Source organism: Chenopodium album, chromosome 16 (assembly GCF_948465745.1).
Source record: "Chenopodium album chromosome 16, dcCheAlbu1.1, whole genome shotgun sequence".
In the NCBI taxonomy this organism is placed as follows: Eukaryota; Viridiplantae; Streptophyta; class Magnoliopsida; order Caryophyllales; family Amaranthaceae; genus Chenopodium; species Chenopodium album.
The window spans coordinates 26,158,555-26,183,589 of record NC_137849.1 but is presented as its reverse complement, the minus strand read 5'-3'; positions in this window follow the sequence as shown (position 1 = coordinate 26,183,589).

Below are 25,035 nucleotides of genomic sequence, written 5' to 3'. Positions count from 1 at the left end.
AAATGCAAATGAAGACCTTTTGAAGATATGAAGATTTCAAGGGGTCATGCTAGTTGCCAATATGCATCTATTATTTCGCTTTATATTTTATGGTTATATATATGTGTGTGAAATATTCGTTAGATGCATGTTTAGGTTTTCTTGATGTTGCGATGATTAGTTAAGTTCACTTAAATCAACCAACATAGAAATCCTAGGTCCCTAATAATATTGTAAAACTTGCCTTTCCAAAACAACACTTACTAACCGGACGATGGTGATGGTAGGCTATGCCAAAGCGAGGTGCCATCACTCCTCTAAGGGGCATAAGGCACACCGGGTGTGCACGTTGGTTTTGGTTTAACTCATCGGTATGAGTGAGGAGTCCTCACATACCGTGGCAAAAGAGACACATCGTTAAAGATGCATTAGATGCGACGATTATCTAACCAAAAGTGGCTTAGAGCCATTAGCAAGGCAATGCTTACCGAGAAGATTGAGTGTTTAAGACAAGCCAAAGCATGCTTAACCACTCTTTGTTTCTTTGGATCTTGGAATCGCCTTATTTTCACCAAATAGGGACAATTTTTACGTGTAAATAAGACGGTAAATAAGTATTGAAAATTTGCATGAATAAAATTCAATCTTATTTAAGTAATTTTTGAATGGTTTTTCATTAAAATTCTTTCAATTGTAGAATCATGTCTTCAACTATTAACAATGACCCTATGTACCCGGAACTTCCCGAGAAGTTACCATTTTTGCTCAATTTGGTGAACTTCAAGGAATGGGAAGATGAACTCCGAAAGACTCTCAGGAATTGCTACCTAGAGCATATCTTGGACACTCCGATCCCGAGTTTCTACTCGAAAGGGATCATGAGTGATGAAGCTCATGAAGAATGGAGTATAGATTGCAAGAGAGTTTCCAAACTCATGGCAAACTCCATCCCGGATCAATGGAGAGGGGTTTTCTCCGGCTATTTTCCGGACATGATGCTCAAAGCTCTTGAGGATGTGGTCAATATGAGGGTCACCAAGAGTGCTAGGGGCAATTATGATGGTCATGTGGAGGATGTGACAAGGTCACTTTCCAAAATGAGGATCAAGCCACCGCAAGAAGGTTGTCTCTCGAAAGAAAGACAAGAGGTATGGGGAAAAGTCTACAATGCGAGACTTAGGCCCGGAATGCCACTTCAAGCTCATGTAATTAACATGACAAGGTTATTCAACCATCTGGAGCTAATTGGCAAACCAGTGGAAGACGAGCAAGCGGCTCTCATGCTTCTTAGCTCTCTTCACTCGGGGTATGTGGGACTTAAGATGCGTCTCACCGCCAATAGGGATACACTGTCCTTAAGGGAAGTCATCCAAGAGCTTCAAAAGACCTATTCTTGCAAGAAGGCTAACTTTGCCCTTAGACCAAGGAAGAAGGAGTTCAAAGACAAGAGGAAGATGCGCTGCTTCTATTGTGGTAACCCCGGACACTACAAAAGAGAATGCAACATGTATCTGGATGATGAGGCGAAAGGAAAAGTAACCTCAACCTCAGGTATCTGTAGGGTTTTATAGGTACTACGCAGCGGAAATAACATGAATCATATTCATACAGTACCTAATCCAAGGATCTAATGCATAACACATAAAGAACAAATAATTGTACCTTTGAAGCGTGATTCCACGTGCGATCGAGCAAGAACAAAGGGAGATAAAGAACCCCAAGCGTGATTCCTCTACTTGGTCCACGGGCACAGATTAAGACCTCCACTAATGCTAGTTAGTCGTGACTGAACGCTTCAATCAACCTTCAACGGAGAGGAGAGACATACTAACCAAGAACCACCACGATGACCACCACACGCACCACCAAGGGGTGGCCGGCCGTACGGACGTGAGGGGAGGATGAGAGCCGTGAGTTAGAGAGAGAATTAGGGTTTTGGGATTGGTTGCCTTGATGTCAAAATTCACAATGTGTGAATTATGACTGCTTATTGCAAACCCTAGGCATGGATCTTATTTATAGATCTCATCTCTAAATAAGAGCCCATGTCAAAAGCCCAAAACCTAATTCCAATCCAACTATGCTAGCCCAATCCAATTCATGATTAGTTAATTGCTCATGAGGCCCATTAATGGGCCTCTTACTTGCTTAACCCAATACCCTTGTGTGTGACCAATATAGGATCCATTCTAAAGGGCTTTGGACCATTTGACTAGCCCAAAGATCATCTCTCATAGTCTAGCAATAGAGGATGACGCCCCAATAGAATGAACTTATTATCTCCATAATAGTGATCCTTGATATATCTAGTAATTGCACTTATCGAAGACATAATTCCTTCAATCTCCCACTTGTCTGAGACAAGTGCGCAATATTCAAATTCCTTAAGTCAATGTGTGTCGATTTGATAATATGATTGCATCTCATGTCGTGATCATATTAATCTACAAATCTTTCTTGAAATCTGAGTTAGAATTACAAAACAAATGGTTACTATGTAACATATTTGAGCACGGCCATGCATTTTTCTGAATTCTCCCTCTTCAAGGGGCCAAGACACATTCCTAATTAAATAGGTAGACTCAATCCAATCTTATGGCAACCAAAGCTCCCACTCAACTCATGAAGTGACCGGGAAACATCCTTTATAATCCCCATTTACGGCAAGACGTTTGAATGTACCACAGTCAAAACAATCATTGAATAGAATCAGTGTTCCACTCATGTCAAAGGAATCCACTAATATATCTGGAAGTTCTATACTTGAACTTCAAAGTAGGTCTATAGTTCGATCCTGCATCATTCATGCATATCCATGTGATTGACCGAGCATTATCACTATGCTCCCATAGCCCATGAAACTGCACTATCCAATCAATCTTACATGCTAGTTTTAACTTGTGAAATCATTTATGTCCAGTTTAATGATTTCGAACTAGGAACTTAAATAATGTATGAATTTTGTTCACCTGTGGGGTTTCATTCAAAAGGTCATCAACCTAGTGAGCCCATCAATTCATAATTATTTTGGACATTTTATTTAATCTTGAAACCACGATTAAATAAGATTGAAACTTTGTTTCAATTGATAAACATAATTCTGCAAGCTAATGTATTTACTTTTGTAATATGCTTTCTCAAAACATACACAACTAAAAATTACATAACTTGCTTCAATCCAAGAACCTTAGTATGACTCTCATACCTTGGTCATGGAAGGGGTTCAGAAGTAGAGTTCATGAGACATTCTCATAAACATGAATTTTGCAATTTCTAAATCTTATAATCATTTTCATCTCCATACACTAATAATTTTCCTTCGTCCTTTCGCAAGGAATGAACTTAGGAATTTCTAATTTGTATTCCAACGTTACATTGGATTTCGATTGAAAACTATCATCACTTGTTCTTTAAAACACGTGAATCAAATAGACGAGTATAGTCCATGGTATGCATGATGCATCCTTTGCAAATTGCATAAGGATCTTCACTCAAAGTCTTAATTTCATCAATCCTTTCTCAAGGTATTGAATCATTAAGCAACGTGCCATGTCACATGGGATTGAAACTCTTTTCAATATAATGTTGAACCTTATAAGAATCTTATCAATATAAGCTTCTTAACCAAAACTCAAACATCCTTCGAGACCTATGTATATAGATCTTGAATCCCAAATGTACTCATCTTCTTCTTCAAGATTTTCATACAAAATGCATTAACTATTACTTGACTATTCAAGCAACAAATAATCGCTCTTTGTACTAGACCAAGAAGACTTCATAGCTCCCACTAAATACCTTGTACATACAAGACCTTTTCTTCATTTTACGAGAACATCAAACGATTTGATTAACTCGCAAAATTAAGAACGTTAACTCCCTGATGCTAACTACAATCCATTATTGATCTTTTATGCATCCCTAGGATTATTGGATCTCCAAACTTTTGATTGTATCATATACAAATCTTATTTCATGAACAATTTCAAGAAAGCGTTTAGATATCCATCTACCAAATCTCATAAGGTAGAAATCACTCAAATATCTTTAATAGATCTTTGCAATGTGACTAATGTAAAGGTTTCATCGTAATCATAGTCATACTATGAATATGTTGAATCCATTAACAAGTCTTTGCTTTAGTTAGAAAACATTTTTCTTTCTTGTCTGCTTTGCTTACAATGGGTTTCACCCAATTTTGGCAAATTATTCAAGTGTCATACACTTGCTTACAGACTTAGAATCTATTTCAGATTTCATGGTTTTAAAACCACTTGGATTCATAACTTGTCAAATCATCTTTATTACTTGCATAATCATCATGTTCCAAAATAAATATTTTAGAACTCTTAGTCAATATGAAATCATATTTCTTTGACTAAGTTTTACATATGCTAGTCATCCTTGTGGGTTTTACGCAACAATTGAAACTCATACAACAACTTTGTTTAGTTTTCAATGAGAAACGACAATAGAGGATGTGCACTTGGAATGTACTACCTTCGACACATGGTTATTAATCCCATTACACATAATGAGACCACGCGTTGTCATTTGTAACATGAGGTGAATCATACTCATATTGTTGCTGTTATTCGATAACTTCTCAAATTTCTTCGAGATTTTCGAAATCACTTTTCTTGAACTCTTTCAAGGCTCTCGAACCTTTCGAGATTCTTATACTCCCACTTGCCTTTTGAGGAGGCATATTTAGCATAGGGTGAACCAACCAAGGTTTTGAACCATGTTTGTTTGTTGCTTTTCTCGAACTCTTTTGAGATTTACACTACTCCCACTTGACCTTTTGGAACAATTTCCATAAGGGCACCTACTTGAGAAACAAACATTTTGTGCTAAGTATGGTTTGTGTGGTAGTACCCCGTGCTCTATATAGGAATCGAACATGCATCAAACGGTTTAATACATGTTTTATTCCTTGCTTTGTAGAAAGACTTAATAAGAACTTTTCTTATCCATATCACATATGAAGCCTTTGCTACATTTGATTTGACGTATGTAGTTTGTTTAGTTTTGTAGCTTTTCTTAAAAGTATATCCCTTGAACAATGGTTGGAAGATAGGTAATTTACATCCATTATCAAAATATATCTCATATAGATTGATAGCTTCCTTCATAAACACTTCACAAGGTTTTCTTTTGGACTTTGTTGTAAAACGATTTCACAACTCTTGGATGTTTATCAATGTCTTGGCTTAAATTCTCATTATTACGATCATATCGCAATACTTTGAATGTGTTGCCAAGTACATGTCTTGACTTAAATTTTCACAATTACAATCATATTGTAGTGTAATCATTATCTTGTCAAGTTGATACTGAACTTCATACTGAACATTTTGAACTTTTCAAAATCTTCACTCTTATGCTTCAACTAAGCACAAGTAGTGATCGTATCACAAATGAAGTTTCATTGTCCATCTCTAGTCTTTGAACCTTTGGTTTTCTTACATCGATATGTATTCGACCTTGAGTTCGCATCATCATTTCTCTAAATGGTGACTTAGTCATAATTTCAAATTAGAATGATAATTACATATATCAATGGATTCATAATCCAATGATATTGAAAGTCCATCCCTTTGGATCTTTCGCATGCAATTTTCATTTTCATTCGAATTAATTGACATATTAGAGACAATTTTTATATACATAGAAATGGTTTAACTATTTCTATCATATAGAACTTTAAACCTATTTAGCAATTCAAAACACATTATGACTCAAAGAAGCATAGAATAACATTTATTCTACATTTTTGAATCTTCGATGTTTAGTCATTACTAACATTGAATGGTGTTTTGATAATGGCAAGAATAAATAACATTTATTAAATTCTAGCCAATTATTAGTGGTGAAATACTGGTTCTACTTGTAAAGTTGCAACTTTTGCTTCCAAACTTGTAGATTCTACTTGTGAAGTAGCAACATTTGTTTCTAAACTTGTAGATTTATTTCTCCTTTAGCCATAACTTCTTCCTTTAGTTCAACCAAATTGTGCAATGAGTGATCTAAACAAGACATCATATGTCCAAGAAGTAGCAATATGCTAAATCAATTTCTATAGTATACTTCTTAAATTGGAACACTTCCATTCTTTTACCTTCCAACTATATGAGGTAGTATCTAATCAATTGGAATTGGTCCATTTAATTTGAAACATTTGTTGTTCATAACAACTTTTAGCATGTAAGTAGTTCTAGGTTTGAGAAATAGCAACTTGTTTGCATTTCTTGGCCTATAACTTCTTAATGCAATCCTCATATATTCCTAAACCTTTCCCGTTTGAGCCACTTAGAACATTTCTCTTAGGTTCAAAATGATACTTTGCTTAACTACTTTAAGAACTTTTCATGATTTTGCTAAGTTTATTCTATCATTATTTATATTTGAGTTTAATCAAGTATTAAACACTATATAAAGTAGATGAAGAATACTGTCATTTGATCAACTTTTGATCATAGAGATTTCCAATCACTTTCTTATATTCAATCATATTGAGGATAAGAGATTTTATTGGATTTTTATACTTGTCTTTTGGAGGGTTTGTACCTCTCATCTCATTATATCCCTTGAAAACTTTTCAAAATGAAGATGTGTTGGTATTTTACTCAAACATTTTGAATAAAACCAACCTTAGACATGTAACATGAATTTCTAAAACTTGCCTTTTAGAACAATCTTAGCAAAATTGGAATATAGGTTTGTGGATTATCTTTTAAACCCTTTTGAGAACGTTTCTCAACTTTATTTTCAATCGAGGAGATTATATATAATAATAAAATTAGAACGACATGTTACTTATAAGTAAACGCAAAAATTCAATTATGTTTAATAAATTTAAAGTACCATAAGCGAATTAAATTGGTAACTTTAAAGCATTTCATTCAATGTTAATTGATCCCAATTGAATTAAATGATTCCAAGATCCTTTATTCGTGCAATAATTGACCGGACTTTGGCCCTGCCATCAACCATTACATTTTCAAGGTGAGTAAACTCTTTACTGATTACAACTCTTTGTAATTCTTGGTTGAATAATTAACCATCACATGTTTAATTATTACCCTTAGCTTCAAGGTTCTAAACTTTATCTTTAGGTAACCTTGTTGAGTATAACCAATTAAAAGTGTAGAATTTGTCCTACCCCCACTCCCCAATGAAAAATATGATGCCCAGCTTTGGCATGACCCATCATAAATGTCAAAGGTTTCATCGGGTTTTTAATTGGAAAAGCTGCCTCAATATTACTGGGACCTAAATTTATTATGTTGTGATTAAATAGTGAACTCTAGCGCATCATCACAAAACATCAATAAAATCTAACATGCATAAAATACTGAATGCATAAATAAGACATAGCATGGCCCCTAATCCTAAGAAAATTAATAAAGTAAATGCTCCCACTTGAATCATCATGGATCGCATCCACCTTGCTCCTTTGGGCCTTCACTTCATGGGCTTCTTGGATTAACTGCAACCTGTAATTCTACTCTATTCTATCTATTACTTAAATAAAATAAAATAAAATTACAAAATACTTTATCGGTACGTAGACCGTACTAAGATTACAAAAATACATCACGATGCGCAGATCGTATTTAGCAATCTACTGGGCCATACTAGTCATTATATAGCAATAAAACAACATCATATATTATAAAATTGCCACATAATAAATCACTCATCATGCTTTCCTAAACTACAACATCGAATGTTCACAATTAAGGAAACATGGCATCTAATATCTCATATTTTAATTAATGTAATTAGATAATATCATATATTATTCATGATCATCAATAAAATATCATATATTCTAAATTAGTCATGAGATAGAATCAAATCTTATTTTAATCCTAAAAGATAAATCATATTTATCCTTAAAGATTATCCTAACAAAGTTAGGAAATTCTATCCTAATTACTAGCCAATCCCAATATTTTAAATCAATTATATCCAAAAAATAATTATGGGATAATCACATTATTTAAATCAATTATTATAATTTTGGAATATGCTCAAAATATCCTAAAAAATCTTATCCAAAATTAACCACTTTAATTTAGGATAATTACCAATTTAACAACTTAAATATGGATAATATCAAATATAACAACTTTTGAATATTTGATCTTATCTCCAAAATAAAATCAGATTTTATCTTGAAAATATTTAAAAAAAAAAAACAAAATAATTTTAATAAAAAACATTTTTTTTTTTTTTTTTTTTTTTGAAAAAAAACTGGGAATACCGTGGCTTGGCTTGCTGCCAGCCACTTCCCAAAACACTGCAGCAACCAGGCCGAAGCCTGACCACCGCAGCAGCCAGGACTCAGCCCAGCCACCGCAGAACTAGCTAGCCCAGCCAGGAGTCAAGACCAGCCACACGCTGCTCCTGCCGCAGCCAGGCCGGAGCCCAGCCGTAGCCAGCCGCGCAACCAGGCAGAATGCCTAGCCACGACAGCCAGCTAGCAGAGCAGCAGCAACGTGTTTCAGCCACTGCCCTGCCTCTGTTCCGCCACCCTGCTGTCCTCTTCCCCACTGACCACCGGAGCAGCCACCGTGGCGCACCCGAGGGTGGTTGTGCCACCCAGCCGTGGTTGCTCCCTTCAATTCTTGTTTTCCTTTTTTTTTTTTGATTTTTTTGAGTGAAAATTAATTTCACAACTTTTGTAAAATTAATTTTGGTGATGTAATTAATTAAACATAAACTCTTTTATGCCTAATTTCAAAATTAATCCAAAATCACTATTTCAATTAATTTGGGGATTTTCATACAATCTAATCTATAATTCATATAAAACACTTTTACATAAATTAATTAATCAAACACAACATTTTATGTATGATTAATTAAAATAGATCAAATTAAATGATTAAAATTCGAAAATCATCAAAAATAAGCACAAAAATCAAAATTTTAGGGCTTTATTTCAATCATAATTTTCGAAAATACTAGGGCTTATTCGGATTTTGCTAGAACAATTGAGCAATTAAATCATATTTAATCATATTCCAAAAATTAAATCTCCATTTAATATAAAGATTGAACCATAATTAATTATTCTCCCTCCTAATTGAATTAAAATTGTGGATTATCAAAGAATTATTGGCAATATGCGTAAATGCAATAGGCTAACTGATACCACTGTAGGGTTTTATAGGTACTACGCAGCGGAAATAACATGAATCATATTCATACAGTACCTAATCCAAGGATCTAATGCATAACACATAAAGAACAAATAATTGTACCTTTGAAGCGTGATTCCACGTGCGATCGAGAAAGAACAAAGGGAGATAAAGAACCCCAAGCGTGATTCCTCTACTTGGTCCACGGGCACAGATTAAGACCTCCACTAATGCTAGTTAGTCGTGACTGAACGCTTCAATCAACCTTCAACGGAGAGGAGAGACATACTAACCAAGAACCACCACGATGACCACCACACGCGCCACCAAGGGGTGGCCGGCCGTACGGACGTGAGGGGAGGATGAGAGCCGTGAGTTAGAGAGAGAATTAGGGTTTTGGGATTGGTTGCCTTGATGTCAAAATTCACAGTGTGTGAATTATGACTGCTTACTGCAAACCCTAGGCATGGATCTTATTTATAGATCTCATCTCTAAATAAGAGCCCATGTCAAAAGCCCAAAACCTAATTCCAATCCAACTATGCTAGCCCAATCCAATTCATGATTAGTTAATTGCTCATGAGGCCCATTAATGGGCCTCTTACTTGCTTAACCCAATACCCTTGTGTGTGACCAATATAGGATCCATTCTAAAGGGCTTTGGACCATTTGACTAGCCCAAAGATCATCTCTCATAGTCTAGCAATAGAGGATGACGCCCCAATAGAATGAACTTATTATCTCCATAATAGTGATCCTTGATATATCTAGTAATTGCACTTATCGAAGACATAATTCCTTCAGGATCATTTTATACACTTGAATATAAGCAATTTTAAAGGTATTAGATACCGGAAAATTGACTCCTAACACATTCCTTTTTCAGGAACCAAGTGAGCGGTGCTTTTTCAAGAGGAATCGAGTTCACAAGTAGGATGGAAGTGATCTATCCAAGAGAAACTTGTACATCTCATGTTTTGTCTAAAGTAGAACTTATTTAGTTTTATCTACCATACTTTTGATGTATTTCCGACGTTGGACGTCATTTTCATCAAATCGAGACCTTTTGTTTTGATGTCTTGAACATATTTATGGAATGACACTTTCATGTGTTTTTTAGACAAATGTTTGATACCAATACAAAGAAAGCTAAGACTACACAGTCTAGTCAAACTTACTTGTGGCATTGTCGCCTTGGCCACATTAACATCAAACGCATCAAGAAACTTCTACAAGAAGGTATTCTTAACTCATTTGATTTAGTATCCTTTGAGAATTGCGAAGGATGTTTATTAGGAAAGATGATAAAGCAATCATTCTCCAAGTTAGGAGAAAGGGCCGGTGACTTATTGGGACTTATACACACCGATGTATGTGGACCAATGAGTACACCCGCAAGAAATGGTTATCGGTATTTCATAACCTTCACGGATGACTTTAGTAGATATGGTTATGTCTATCTAATGTCACACAAATCTGAATCGTTTGATAAATTCAAAGAATTTCAGAGAGAAGTTGAAAACCAACTCGGCAAGAAAATCAAGGCACTTCGATCGGATCGAGGTGGCGAATATTTGAGCCAAGAGTTTGATGACCATCTGAAAGAACATGGAATACTTTCAGAGTTGACACCTCCGGGAACTCCTCAGTGGAATGGAGTATCTGAAAGGAGAAATCGAACCCTGTTAGACATGGTCCGATCGACTATGGGTCTTAGTGAACTTCCAATCTCTTTCTGGGGACATGCACTTTTAACTGCGGCACTCACACTGAATCGTGCTCCGTCAAAAGCAGTGGAAAAGACTCCATATGAATTATGGACTAATAAACCGCCAAGGTTGTCTTTTCTCAAGATTTGGGGATGCGAAGCATATGTCAAGAAACTCATTTCTGACAAACTTCATCCAAAATCTGATAAGGTTTATTTTGTGGGTTATCCAAAAGAAACCAAAGGGTATTACTTCTACAACAAATCCGAGAACAAAGTGTTTGTTGCTCGTGATGGTGTCTTTTTGGAGAAGGAGCATCTCTCCAAAATGACAAGTGGGAGGAAAATCAAACTCGACGAAGTTCGAAAGGACGAGCAACAAGGACAAGTTGACAATCAAAGTGCTTACCAAGCAGCTGTTGACATTGGTCAAACCGACAATGCAAATGCACATTCCATTACCCTACGTAGGTCGACTCGGCCAAGATCTCAACCTGACAGATATCTCGGTGTTGTATTAACCGAAGATCAGGACATCCTAGTAGTGGATGGAGATGAGCCGGCAACCTACAAGCAACCTATGACGAGCCCTGACTCTGCAAAATGGCAAGAGGCCATGAAATCCGAAATGGACTCCATGTTTGAAAATCAAGTATGGGACTTGGTTGATTTACCCGCAGGTTACACACCTATCGGATGTAAATGGATTTTCAAGATGAAAACCGACAAAGATGGAAATGTATTTATTTACAAAGCAAGGCTGGTAGCAAAAGGTTTTGTCGACCAGAATAATCCTAAGAAGGTTTGCAAGCTTAAGAAGTCCATTTATGGACTAAAGCAAGCAAGCAGAAGTTGGAATCTGCGATTTGATGAAGCCATCAGTAAGTTTGGTTTTATCAAGAATCCAGATGAGTCTTGTGTCTACAAGAAGGTCAGTGGGAGTGACATCACCTTCCTAGTCTTATATGTCGATGACATTTTGCTCATTGGAAATAGCATTCCATTGCTGGAGTTTGTAAAGACTTGGCTCGGGAAATGTTTTTCAATGAAAGACTTGGGAGAAGCTCAGTACATATTAGGCATCAAGATCTATAGGGATAGATCAAAAAGGATGATTGGAATGAGTCAGAGTACTTATATCGATAAGGTACTGGCTCGATTCCAAATGGAAGGAGCCAAGAGAGGGCACCTACCCATGTCACATGGCGTAACCTTAAGCAAGAAGCAGTGTCCAAAGACACCTGATGAGCGAGAAAGGATGAGTCGAATTCCGTATGCTTCGCTTATCAGATCGATCATGTATGCCATGATATGTACTAGGCCGGATGTATCGTATGCCTTGAGTGCTACAAGCCGATACCAATCAGACCCAGGAGAGGCGCATTGGACTGCGGCCAATATTCTGAAATACCTGAAAAGGAACAAGGATAAATTCCTGGTCTATGGTGGTAAAGATGAATTGGTTGTTGAGGGATATACCGACGCAAGCTTCCAAACAGACAGAGACGACTTCAAGTCGCAATCAGGATACATATTCTGTCTCAATGGAGGAGCGTTTAGTTGGAAGAGTGCAAAGCAAAGCACAACCGCTGATTCTACAACTGAAGCCGAGTACTTGGCAGCATCTGAGGCAGCCAAGGAGGCAGTTTGGATTCGCAAGTTCATTGATGAACTTGGTGTTGTACCCTCGATCAAGGGTCCAATAGACCTCTATTGTGACAACAATGGAGCTATTGCTCAGGCTAGAGAGCCACGAGAACATCAAAAGGTCAAACATGTCCAGAGGCGATTTCATATGATTCAGGAATGGAAGTCAGAAGGTGAAATCAGAATTTGTAAAGTTGGAACGGATGATAATGTAGCCGATCCACTAACTAAACCTCTGTCTCAAGTGAAACACAACAAACACATTGAGGCAATGGGAATCAAGCATGTTGCGAACTGGCTTTGAATTCCATTTATAGTGTTTTAATCAAATTTTGAACTATGTTGATGTAAAGCACCATGATGAACCATTCAGTTTTTGGAGTAATTAAAATTTTCATGCAATTTAAATCACTCCGTCTCTATGTAATTGTGGTTTAGAATTAAGTAATGAGTCCATTTGATTTTAATAAATATTCAAAATAGGGTATCAAGTCAATGGCTTGGATAAAGAAACACCTATTAAGTGAACGTTGAATATTTTAATCGAAAGTTATCCCTAATCAAGGTCGTATTTTGTGGACGAATAATGACCATCAGAGATTAGTGTGTAGTATGATTTGTAGCACCGTTTCTTGTGCTTTGAGGATACAAATCATTTGCACAGGTATTGGTTTAGAACCATACTGGACAGACCTATAAGGATGCTTTAAGAGATTAAAAAAAATCGTCATAAGTATTTTCTCATTATTACTATCGGAACTCTTTTCCTTTAACCATGAGTAGTGGGAGATCTCTTGTTTGAGTCCTGGTCCGCTTTGGTATCCGCCAAATGTCTGCCGTAATTGGGGATTATAAAGACGGATATCGGGCGGGTGAGTCCTCCTAGTAAGAGAAGCTACATTACAAGACTGGAAATGTCCCCCTACTAACAATAGGGAACATATCTTGTTGTTTACAAGGCCTCTCGAAGAGCGAGACTGTGAAAAATGCATGGCCGTGTTTAGATGGATTTTAGAAATCATCTGCTTATTGACAGTCAAACTCGGATTTCGAGAAACACTTCTGGACGTAACAGATATGACTAGTAATCTTACTCTGTAGTTCATGAAGAGACATAGGATAAGGGCTATACACTAAATGCACACTTGTCCGGAAGGACAAGTGGAAGTTTGAAAGGAATGGTGTCCTTCGAACAAGTGTATTATTCTGATAGCGGGTTCAGAATTATTAGAAAGCTAATATATTCAGTAAGGTCAAGTGATCGGAATGTCTGGGTGGAGGCCGCTTCCGATCAGTAATATTAATATAATTAATATTACAGCTTAATCTTGACTGAACCCTTCGGGTCACACCCAAGCAAATATATGCGAACCAAGTCAACGAATTAATTCGGAAGAAATTAATTCGTCGCCTGAGTGTTAAATATTTAGACGTCGGTAATTCGAGCTTAGAACGTCGAAACCGAGCGTCGGAAGTCGAGTCGAAAAATAGTGAAAGACGAGACGAGAAATAGTAATAAATCAATAAAAGACCAAAATACCCCTAGCATCGGAATGCCCTAGCAAACCGAGTGCTAAGGGCGTATGGCCTAGAATGGTGGCTAGCATGCGATCCAAGCCAAGCCTAGGCTGGCTGGTGCGTGCTAGCGCACCCATGCTAGCATCGCAAATCTAGGCGCTGCCTAGTGTGTTCTAGCATGCTAGGCACTACCTTGTGCGCGCATTGGTTAGCAAGCCATGCCGCAACAAGTTGCAGCAGCTAGCACGCTAGGCGCGCCAGCAAGCCACAGCTAGCAGCAGAATGGCGAGGGCCATTGCTTGCTAGCAGCGAGGCCAAGGCACAAAGCCACAGCAGCCCGCACAAGCATGCCGGGTGTGCTGGGCAGCAGCGCCTAGCAGCCCGCATGCGAGTGTTGGGCCTGCTGGGCTTGCGGTGCTCGTGGCTGCCACGGACAGCAGCACATGGCAGCCCACCTTGGCTGCCTTGGTGCCCAAGGGTGGGTGCCATGTGGCTTGTGGTCCTTGAGTGTGTGTGGTGTGAGGTGGACGGCTAAGGGAGAGGGAGTGGGGAGCAAGTTTGGTCCCCCCCTCCTCCAAGTGGTCCTTACCTAACCACTCACATGAGCTTGCCACTTGTTGATTTATTACTAGCTTGATTATTTATTTTATTTTAGCTTTAAAATAAAATGGAAAAATCATACTATCCCACATTGATGGGAGAGTAAATGATACTCCCATCATTTCCTATAAATACCCAAGTATGGGCATTGGGAATGATGCTTGAGTGGGAGTTAAAAAGAGCATTCCATAATTTTTGGGAAAATTCTTAAACTCACATAACACTCGGGTTTAGGTCGGACTTTGCTAACCCCAAGGTAGTAGACCTTAAAGTTGTGTTAGCCCATTTGTGGGTGGGTACCGTCGGAGGCACGGCGCTTGACGTGCTAGTAGCTTTCAAGTAAGAGCCTCGGGTTTTGGGCGAAGCTCGCTTCGAGGGTAGGATCCGTTATCTTTTCTTTGTGAATATTTATTTATGCTTTGTGATTTTAATTATTGCGAGTGGTTCCTCGGGAGGGGTTGTTTCCGCGGTGAGTCGGACTCACCAAACCCCAACAAATTTAATCTATAATTCACATAAAACCCTTTTACGTGAATTAATTAATCACACACAACAATTTTATCCATGAATAATTAAATTAGATCAAATTATATAAATTAAATACATAAAATTCGAAAATCTTTAGCATTCATAATTGATAAGTGACATTTATGTCACTCTTAGGGAGTAGTACTAGAGTCATTTTCGTGTTTATTTTATCTTATTTTCCCTTTCTTTCTCTTGTTTTCTCTTTAATAACATTTCTTGTTTTTTTGGTAATTTTGTCGTGTTTTAAGTTCTTTTCGTAGTTTTTATTTGAATTAGTTTATTTTCGTATTTTATTTGCTTTCGTTTTATTTTATTTCGTTCCTTTCCTTTGTTACTTTCATAGTTTTAATTAGTATTAAGTTTATTTTATTTACTTGTATAGTTTTATGTCTTTATTAGTTTTAGTTTTATTTCTCTCATTTCTATTTTTACTTTTATTTATTTTTATTACTTTAGTGTTACTTCTCTTTTTTTATTTTATTTTATTTATTTCCTTTTTATTTATTTTATTTTATTTGTCTCGGTTTCACACTTTTATCCTCGGGTTTGTTTGTGTGTAGGCTCGAGTTCAAGGTCCAAGTCAAGGCTTTTCAATTGCTGCCCTGCTACTTCCTGCTGCCCCTTATCCTGCACCCCATGCTTCACCTTATGCTCCACCACACCAAAACACCAACAACCCACTGTAACAACAACCCCAGCAGCAACCTCCCACCAAACTCACAACAACACCAACACCATCAGCCACGCTTCTCGCTCACCCCGCAACACCACCTACAGCACCTCACCCGCAACTCCAACCAAACCACCTCCAATCAGCAGCACAGTCCCAAGCAACTCCCCTACTCCAGCCACCGCAATCCCAAACGCAACACCACCCAACACCAACAGCAAACTCCCACGCATCTCACGCAACTCCACCAATCACATCCACCACACTTCACCAACATCAACAACAGCCCACCAAATTTGCAACACCACAAAACAACCAGCAGCCACCCCGCAATTAACCACTTTCAGCCACCCAAATCAGCAGCCAAGCAGTACCCCTCTCCATTCACCATCCACCGCTAGAACCACCATCAATCACCACCAAACTACTCACCAATTAAACCCCGCAAACCACAACAGCACTCCCCTCTTTCCCTCTCCTTCTCTCACGATTATCAGGAGCAACCAGCGTCAGCACCGCAACAATTGCAGCTACCCTGACCTTCGCGGCCGCGCATCCCTGTTAGAAGGCGCACGTAATTGAAGTCCAAAAACAGAGTCGAGGCAGAAGCAATTGCGCGACCTCTATGCGATGTCTGCGCGGGCGCACAAACGAGGGTCAATCACGAGCTTTTCACGTGATTTTTAATGAGAATTGGACGGCCACGATTTCTTGATTGAGTGATAATTGCTGATGATGATGGAGTATGAACAAATATGATGTTGCGTGATGTTGGATGAAGGTTCATAGCAGCCAAGATTGAAGAGGAAAGGGAAATCGGGTTTCTGAGGTTTTGGGGGATTTGTGGGTTTATTTTAATTTCTTTTTCTTTTATTTTATTTTATTTTCTTAATTCTTTTTATATTTTCCTTTTCCTTTTCTTATTTCCTTTCTCTTTTATTTTTCTTTTGTTTTTCCTTATTTTCTCATTCTTTTATTTCTTTTATTTTTCCTAGTTTTATGAGCTTTGTATAAATACCCATTTTTGTGGCAATTTAAAGGGGTGAACATTTTTTAGCTATTATTCCACTCTCTAAGTAGTTTTAGGAGAGCTTTTTTCTCTAGGTTTAACTTAGGATTAGGGTAGTTTAGAGAGAGAAAGTGAGGGTTTCACCATTGTTGAACTTGGATTTTGAAGAAGAAATTGATCATCTTTTCTATAGATTTACATCTTCAATCAATGAGAATCTCTAACTCTCTCTCCTCTATTTTTATTGCTTTATTTTTATTATTTGTTTTAGTTGTTGGTATTACTTGTTAATCATGTTGATTCTTGGTTATTTGTTAATTAATCTTGTTATTATCATGATTAGTGAGTAATTTCCCCATTAAGGGGATGGTTGTGGTGTAGTTGGATCTTGAGCATGCTCTAGGTTTAGAGTTGATTTATTTGTGATTAAAGTCTTTATATGCTTTATATTCTTTAATATTCTTGCAAGTGCACATTGTTGGTTGATTAAAGGTGATACTTTGCTAACAAGGAACGGAAGTTGACTTAGTTAAGGTTCATTATTATCGATTGTTATTTAATAGTACCTCCTAGTATATGGTTCTAATGTGGAAACATAGAGGCTATGTTAGGAGTAGCTAATTGACCCCGGAAGGCGGCTAGATTGGACCCTTTATATCGATATTTGAGCATGTTTAGTTCATAATTAATTCAATTTCTATGCCTTTGTTTATGTTCAAGTGAATGCTATACCTAAACCATTTCCCTTAATGTTTTATTTCTTGTCTTAGCATATTTAGACTTTAGTTTATTTATCTCCTACTCCGGACTAGCTTAATTGTCGATAACATTTGGTGGTGTTTATCCGTTCTCTGTGGTTCGACCCCTATGCTTGCCTTATACTTGTATTAGGTTTGTTTAGGTTGTATAAATTGTATTTTATCTAGGGATAGACAATTGACGACGCGTTTATTCCCTCATCAAATTGGCGCCGTTGCCGGGGAACGGCTTCCATTACCATTGTGTTATCTTATTGAGACTAGTCCATTGTGTATATTTATCTTTCTATTTGTTGGTTTTTATTTGTGTTGCTTTATTTGAAAAAAAATGGCTTGTATTTCTATTCCTGAATTTGATAATGAACCGTTTTGGGTGTATTTTAATAGACTTGAGGATTTCTTGGATGGTGTTAAGGGTTTTACCAAGGGTGATTATTGTGAAATCATTAATTTGGGATTAAATGAGCATTTTAGAGGAGTGGTTGATAATATGTTAAATGGTGATCTTGAAACTATGTCTTCGGATGAAGCTTGGGATTTCTATTCATGGTTAGCTAGGGATAATTATGATTGGGAGAGGGCCAATCATGAGACTTATGTTCGGGATTCTCATGCTTTTAATGTTAATGCTAATTGTCATGATTTGTCTAATATGAATTCCCATGATGTGCTTGATGCTCCCCATAGTGACCATGTAATGCATGATTTCAACTCCCCTCCCTCTATAGCTCAATGTAATGAGGTACATTCTAATGATGATGAAGTGCATGTTCTTTCTCATATTGCATCCGATTTTTGCATGAATTCTAAAGGTGTGTCCCATAGTTTCCTAGATGATTCCAATGAGCAAGCTTTTGACTCGTCTATCCATGATGATTTGGACTCATTTAAGATTATGGCCCAAATATTTCTTCAATTTCAAACGAAAGCCCATAACCTTTTGAGTGAGTTCATTGATAATGCTTCATTAGAAAGAGATGAGTTTGAGAGGAATTTGCCCCCATTCACTCTTGGATTTGAGATGGTAGGACTCGAGAAATGTATGGGAGATGTTGTTCAAGATGATGAAGAGGAGGTTGAGGTTGAATCATTTGGAGTTTTTGAGCTTGAGGGAGATGTAGATCGTGAGGGTTCTTTATTTGAGGATTCCATGATTGATTTCCATGCCCTCATTAGTGATGTGAGACCTTGTGGTGAGGGAATAGCTACCCCTTTTCCCCTTTAACATACACCTTTCTCCCAAAGATTTAACCATATCCCCTACTATCCTATGTTCCTCCCTTCTTTTCTCAAAGAACCGCTTAGGAATCCTCTTCCTATCCATGCTTTCGAAGCCCCCAACTCTTTTATTGTTGATGAGGAAAAGAGTTATAATGCCAACCAAACAGATTTTTGTGAGGATAGTTTGCCTCCCTATCTTTCTTTTTCTTCTTATTTTATTGATTTTTCTTTTGATTCTTTTACTTTTTCTTTTCCCCCTCCTCTCAAACATAAAGTCTCCTTGTACTTTACGTTTTCTTGTCATATGAGCATCGCGTTTGCTCTATTTCTTGATATGTTTGCCGGTGCATATGACAAGCTTTTGCGTTCTTTGTCGGGTTATTTACTAGATTGGTCATGCTTGGACGTTAAGCAAGCCTTTGCGGGAAGTAACCCGTGTTTTATTGCTTTCATTTTCTTTTGTTTTTAGATTAGATTTTCTCTCATGGACGTGTTTGTGTTCCTTGCTAGGTACACAACTTGATATACTCTTGCGCATTGGTGATGATCAAGAATCAAGGAAATGTGCCTCAACTTACCTATCGTGTGGAATTCGAGCCTTATTTGTAGAGATTATGGCTACTATGAGATTATTTCGGGTTTTTTGTGTGATTTTGCATTTATCCTATATCCGGTAATATCTTTCTTTTACCTCTCTCTCTTACTTATTGTGACTTGAAGATCATGTGTTGGTAATGTTGGATTAATTTGTCCTTGTTTTCCCCACCTTGGTTTCATTGTTTATGATTGGAGAGCTTGGTTTCACTCAAGCTTGGGGGAGGGTATTCTATCATGTTTGGTGGGATGTTGATTCATGTATGCCATCCACGTGAGTATATGCATTTCCATTTTTTTTCATCCTTTTGGAAAATCCAAAAATATTTTTGTTTACTTCAAGGCAAGTTTAGCAAAATTTGTTTTGTTTGTACTTATTTTGGACACTATATCTTTTGGATTTGTTTACTCTTGAATGCCTTTCTTCCTAAGTGGTTAATGTGTGCATGATTTGAGAGTGTCATTGGTTGACTCTAGGATATTACATGCTAAGGTAGCCGGGTTAAGAACTTTTAGGGCGCCATGAAGCCTTAGTTCACGGGTATGTGGTAAGATGGTGTTGCTCTCTATAGTGGATTTGGCACCCTTGGTTGGTATTTGCTTAGTTATAATCCCTTGTGAGATAACATTGTTTTAGCCTCCATCACTTTGTTGTGTGGCATTTGGATCCTTAGCTATGCATGTCTTGATCCTTGTTTTGATTTATAGCTCCCAAGATCGTGACCGAAGCACTCTAGGGGAGGAAAAGGGCAATTCTTTCTTATTTTTCTTTATCTTCTTTTTATTTTGTTACAAATTTGATTTTCTATTTTGCATAAACCTACTTGTTAACCAATTTGAGCCTTATGTTTCCCGCTCTTGTTTAAACCGCATTACAAACCTAGTGGCCTATGTTAACCAACCCTTATAGTTAGTGAAGCATTGGCATGTGAGGTTTGAGTTTTGAGAATGTTGATCATAAACAAGAAGCACTTTGTGATTTGGTTAGAGTTGAGCTTGTGATGAATGATGCAATTCATGAAAATCAAATGAAGTTTCAAGAAAAAGCCGTCCATAATTGAAAAAGGCAAGGACAATGAATAAAGTAAAAAAATTTGAATTGAAAAAAAAAAGAAAAAAAAAAACAAAAACAACAAAAATATTTTAGTTGGTTTCATTTTCTTCCTTAGGTTAAGCATTGAGGACAATGCTTTGTTCAAGCTTGGGGGGAATATGGTGTGTTTGTGTTGAAAAAGCTTGGGGGAATGGCATTAGTGGTATTTTTGCTTGATATTTAGTGAATTCTTGAGTTATTTTTGAGTGTCGGCCGCACTTTTTGCTTCACTTAGGAAATTTCACCAAATTTCAAATTTTTACCCCGTAACCCTTAGCCTTACGTTACAACCAATAAAAAGACCCTTAGACTCTAGTGGGTTAGGTCAAAAGAACGGTGGAGGGAGATAGACTTCAAACCTATGGAAAGAGTATGCATATTTGAGACGTCGGGATTACCTTCTCAAAGTTTTTTTTCATTTCTTTATCTTTTTTCGGTTCCTTCGTGGAATCTTGAGAAGCTAGCTTAAGGGTTGATTTGAAGCTAGTGGAGAGAACGTGGCCCGATTGGTTGGGGCTAGGGTGGATTGAGTCCTAAGTAGTTCTCTATGCTTAGCATGTGTTATGTTTCAATCAACCATTGACATCTTGGAACGTGCATACATTTGTCCATTTAGAAAGGTTTGCATTCATTAGTACTTGTCCTTATCTCTTGTCCATATATGAGTTTGTGTTTGCTTTTTCTCTTTGTGTTTCTTTTCCTTTTCCTTTTGTTGCCTTGCCTTGGTTTTTCTCAAGAGTTGTGGGGTAAGCTCTTAGGAAACCCTCACGAGACCTCACTCGTCCTCATAGGCGACTTTGGGGTTTTAAGGGCTTGTTATAGCTAAAAACAACCGTGATTCCTACGACAGTGAGTTAGTGTACATTCTTTCTCCTTGTTTCTATTTTGTTTCTTTTGCTTTCAATAATTCGATCTTGTTCTCTTTTGCCTTAGCTTTGCTCGAGGACGAGCAAAGGTTTAGCTTGGGAGAATTTGATAAGTGACATTTATGTCACTCTTAGGGAGTAGTACTAGAGTCATTTTCGTGTTTATTTTATCTTATTTTCCCTTTCTTTCTCTTGTTTTCTCTTTAATAACATTTCTTGTTTTTTTGGTAATTTTGTCGTGTTTTAAGTTCTTTTCGTAGTTTTTCACTACAAGAAAATAACCTTTTCGTAGCGATTATTTTAACCTTTAGTATCGATTGTAATTGCAACAAAAAGCTTTCCCAACGAATGGTCATTCGATACAATATCCCCCGTTGCCTTAGCCTTTAGTAGTGGTTTTCAATATCGCTGGGGTTGGCCTCAATAATCGATACGAAAAACTACATCTAATCGTGGTGATTATTGTAGCGATTACAATCTCTATAAATGTTCAACTCATTTTCTTCAAAAAAATAAAAACATGCGTATGATCTTTACAAGATTCGAACATGCAACCTCAAACTCTTATATTAAATGTTTCACCAATAAGCTATGACATATTTTATGTATTCTTTGTCAAACAATATTTATATATCTAGTGTTGAAAAGGCTTTTCGTATCGATTTTTAGGATTTAGTGGCGATTGTAAATGATACGATTTCTCAAAATTATATAAATGTGTAAAAATAGTGTGGATATGTATTATTATGCTTTCCGTATCGATTTTATATGGGAAAACCATGGCGATTTTAAAAATGATACGACATCCTTAATTATTTGACAAACATACTTGCATATTGTAGCGAATGAACAATCGCTACGAAATAATCGCTACGAAAAGTGATTTTTCTTGTAGTGTTTATTTGAATTAGTTTATTTTCGTATTTTATTTTCTTTCGTTTTATTTTATTTCGTTCCTTTCCTTTGTTACTTTCATAGTTTTAATTAGTTTCAAGTTTATTTTATTTACTTGTATAGTTTTATGTCTTTATTAGTTTTAGTTTTATTTCTCTCATTTCTATTTTTACTTTTAATTATTTTTATTAGTTTAGTGTTACTTCTCTTTTTCTATTTTATTTTATTTATTTCCTTTTTATTTATTTTATTTTATTTGTCTCGGTTTCACACTTTTATCCTCGGGTTTGTTTGTGTGTAGGCTCGAGTTCAAGGTCCAACTCAAGGCTTTTCAATTGCTGCCTTGCTACTTCCTGCTGCCCCTTATCCTATACCCCATGCTTCACCTTATCCTCCACCACACCAAAACACCAACAACCCACTGTAACAACAACCCCAGCAGCAACCTCCCACCAAACTCACAACAAAACCAACACCATCAGCCACGCTTCTCGCTCACCCCGCAACACCACCTACAGCACCTCACCTGCAACTCCAACCAAACCACCTCCAATCAGCAGCACAGTCCCAAGCAACTCCCCTGCTCCAGCCACCGCAATCCCAAACGCAACACCACCCAACACCAACAACAAACTCCCACGCATCTCACGCAACTCCACCAATCACATCCACCACACTTCACCAACATCAACAACAACCCACCAAATTCGCAACACCACAAAACAACCAGCAGCCACCCCGCAATCAACCACTTTCAGCCACCCAAATCAGCAGCCAAGCAGTACCCCTCTCCATTCACCATCCACCGCTAGAACCACCATCAATCACCAACAAACTACTCCCCAATTAAACCCCGCAAACCACAACAGCACTCCCCTCTTTCCCTCTCCTTCTCTCACGATTATCAGGAGCAACCAGCGTCAGCACCGCAACAATTGCAGCTACCCTGACCTTCGCGGCCGCGCATCCCTGTCAGAAGGCGCACGTAATTGAAGTCCAAAAACAGAGTCGAGGCAGAAGCAATTGCGCGACCTCTGTGCGATGTCTGCGCGGGCGCACAAACGAGGGTCAATCACGAGATTTTCACGTGATTTTTAATGAGAATTGGACGGCCACGATTTCTGGATTGAGTGATAATTGCTGATGATGATGGAGTATGAACAAATATGATGTTGCGTGATGTTGGATGAAGGTTCATAGCAGCCAAGATTGAAGAGGAAAAGGAAATCGGGTTTATGAGGTTTTGGGGGATTTGTGGGTATATTTTAATTTCTTTTTCTTTTCTTTTATTTTATTTTCTTAATTCTTTTTATATTTTCCTTTTCCTTTTCTTATTTCCTTTCTCTTTTATTTTTCTTTTGTTTTTCCTTATTTTCTCATTCTTTTATTTCTTTTATTTTTCCTAGTTTTATGAGCTTTGTATAAATACCCATTTTTAGGGCAATTAAAAGGGGTGAACATTTTTAGCTATTATTCCACTCTCTAATTAGTTTTAGGAGAGCTTTTTTCTCTAGGTTTAGCTTAGGATTAGGGTAGTTTAGAGAGAGAAAGTGAGGGTTTCACCATTGTTGAACTTGGATTTTGAAGAAGAAATTGTTCATCTTTTCTATAGATTTACATCTTCAATCAATGAGAATCTCTAACTCTCTCTCCTCTATTTTTATTGCTTTATTTTTATTATTTGTTTTAGTTGTTGGTATTACTTGTTAATCATGTTGATTCTTGGTTATTTGTTAATTAATCTTGTTATTATCATGATTAGTGAGTAATTTCCCCATTAAGGGGATGGTTGTGGTGTAGTTTGATCTTGAGCATGCTCTAGGTTTAGAGTTGATTTATTTATGATTAAAGTCTTTATATGCTTGATATTCTTTAATCTTCTTGCAAGTGCACATTGTTGGTTGATTAAAGGTGAATCTTTGCTAACAAGGAACGGAAGTTGACTTAGTTAAGGTTCATTATTATCGATTGTTATTTAATAGTACCTCCTAGTATATGGTTCTAATGTGGAAACATAGAGGCTATGTTAGGACAAGCCAATTGACCCCGGAAGGCGGCTAGATTGGACCCTTTATTTCGATATTTGAGCATGTTTAGTTCATAATTAATTCAATTTCTATGCCTTTGTTTATGTTCAAGTGAATGCTATACCTAAACCATTTCCCTTAATGTTTTATTTCTTGTCTTAGCATATTTAGACTTTAGTTTATTTATCTCCTACTCCGGATTAGCTTAATTGTCGATAACATTTGGTGGTGTTTATCCGTTCTCTGTGGTTCGACCCCTATGCTTGCCTTATACTCGTATTAGGTTTGTTTAGGTTGTATAAATTGTATTTGATCTAGGGATAGACAATTGACGACGCGTTTATTCCCTCATCAATAATACATCAAATTTTCAAAAATAATAAGGCCAATTTAAATCACATTTAAACAATTCCAAACCTTTAAATCTCCATTTAAAATAATGATTGAACCATAATTAGAATACACTCCCTCTTAATTGAATTAAAGTTTGTGGACATCAAAGAATTATGATCAATATGCGTAAATGCAATAGGCTAACTGATACCACTGTAGGGTTTTAGGTACTTTAATGCGGAATTTCACGAATAATATTCGTTTGCACCTAAATAGGATCTACAAGCATTAAACATAAAAAATCACATAATACATACCTTTGACGTGTGATTTCCACAAGCAATTGACTGACAATCAGGGAGATAATAGAGCCCCAAGCGTTGCTCCTCTACTTAGTCCACAGGATAGGATTGAACCTCAACTACTGCTAGGTAGTTG